Source organism: Oncorhynchus keta, chromosome 27 (assembly GCF_023373465.1).
Source record: "Oncorhynchus keta strain PuntledgeMale-10-30-2019 chromosome 27, Oket_V2, whole genome shotgun sequence".
Taxonomy (NCBI): Eukaryota; Metazoa; Chordata; class Actinopteri; order Salmoniformes; family Salmonidae; genus Oncorhynchus; species Oncorhynchus keta.
The window spans coordinates 9,854,549-9,856,414 of record NC_068447.1 but is presented as its reverse complement, the minus strand read 5'-3'; the positions used below and the strand labels follow the sequence as shown (position 1 = coordinate 9,856,414).

At 43.4% G+C, this 1,866-nt stretch overlaps 1 protein-coding gene across 1 annotated transcript in view; it reads left to right on the top strand.

Annotated features, from left to right (window-relative positions):
* Positions 1-123, top strand: part of LOC118376472 (uncharacterized) — a 36,621-nt gene extending 36,498 nt beyond the window's left edge. The window contains exon 14 of the mRNA XM_052481605.1: positions 1-123. This exon is cut by the window's left edge and continues 303 nt beyond it. The gene's annotated coding sequence lies outside the window, so the exon portion shown is untranslated.
* The last annotated feature ends 1,743 nt before the right edge of the window (positions 124-1,866 follow it).

Below are 1,866 nucleotides of genomic sequence, written 5' to 3'. Positions count from 1 at the left end.
AAGGGGAATAAGTCTGCTGCAGCAAATACTTTATTTTCCTCTCTCTCTCTCTCTCTCTCTCTCTCTCTCTCTCTCTCTCTCTCTCTTTCTCTCCCTCTCTCCCTCTCCCTCTCTCTCTCTCCCTCCCTCTCTCTCTCTCTCTCTCTCTCTCTCTCTCTCTCTCTCTCTCTCTCTCTCTCTCTCTCTCTCTCTCTCTCTCTCTCTCTCTCTCTCTCTCTCTCTCTCTCTCTCTCTCTCTCTCTCTCTCTCTCTCTCTTCTCTCTCTCTCTCTCTCTCTCTCCTCTCTCTCTCTCCCTCTCTCTCTCTCCCTCTCTCCATCTCTCTCTCTCTCTCCCCCTCTCTCCCCTCTCTCTCCCCCTCTCTCCCTCTCTCTCTCCCCTCTCTCCCCTCTCTCTCTCTCTCTCTCCATCTCTCTCTCTCTCTCCTCTCTCCCCCTCTCTCTCTCTCTCTCCCTCTCTCCTCTCTCTCTCCATCTCTCTCTCTCTCTCTCTCTCTCTCTCTCTCTCTCTCTCTCTCTCTCTCTCTCTCTCTCTCTCTCTCTCTCTCTCTCTCTCTCTCTCTCTCTCTCTCTCTCTCTCTCTCTCTCTCTCCCTCTCTCTCTCTCTCTCTCTCTCTCTCTCTCTCCTTCTCTCTCCCCCCCATCTATACTTCTCTCACACTATTAATGTGTGTTCATCTAACACCATAAATGTCTCCTCCCTGGCAGAACTGTCTCTTCCGTCTGGCTATTTTTGTTACAACTTCCCCCCCCCCTCACTCACCCAAATGAGCCCAAAAAAAAACAAATATAAAACAAAATCTTCTTCTTCTTCTTTCTGGTTTTCAGAAAAAATATGTTGCAAGTCTTAACTTTCCACTTGCTACAGCTGCTACACACTGTGTGTTAATGTGGTGGTGTAATGTAAGGGGTTAGAGGAGGGGGAGGAGAGGGGGGGGGTATGAAACGGGAACAACACTGATAGCTTCGAGGCCATTATTAACTCTCTCATTGATCTCTGCTGTTTCACTAATGTTATCCAAGTCGATTATATTCATGGTCAGTGGACAACATGTGAATTTAGTGCAGCGGAGTGTTTCAGAGTGCTCTTCTCTACCATGTTTTACTCTGTGTAGAAAGCTGATGTATTCCGTTTGTGACTTGGAAATATTCTATGATTATGCGAAGGTGTGGTTAACTTTTCTTTTTGTAAATGAAGGTTAAGAAACTTCAAGCGTTTAAACAATTGTGTGGCTATATGAAAAAAATATTGAATGTGACATAAAAAATACAAAAATAAAAAGACCATTATTTGTGCGTTGCCAGTTTGTTCTCCTGTAGTTTGTACTGACAGTAAATGTTTGTTCTCCTGTAGTTTGTACTGACAGTAAATGTTTGTTCTCCTGTAGTTTGTACTGACAGTAAATGTTTGTTCTCCTGTAGTTTGTACTGACAGTAAATGTTTGTTCTCCTGTAGTTTGTACTGACAGTAAATGTTTGTTCTCCTGTAGTTTGTACTGACAGTAAATGTTTGTTCTCCTGTAGTTTGTACTGACAGTAAATGTTTGTTCTCCTGTAGTTTGTACTGACAGTAAATGTTTGTTCTCCTGTAGTTTGTACTGACAGTAAATGTTTGTTCTCCTGTAGTTTGTACTGACAGTAAATGCTACCAATGTGATGGTACATAAAGACATTATTATTTTAATGATTAAAAACTGCCTGGAAACTTTTCTTTGGTCTAGGATGATATAAAGCAAGCTGACCATGTTGTCATGGTCCTTCTGTAGCTCAGTTGGTAGAGCATGGCGCTTGTAACGCCAGGGTAGTGGGTTCGATCCCCGGGACCACCCATACGTAGAATGTATGCACACATGACTGTAAGTCGCTTT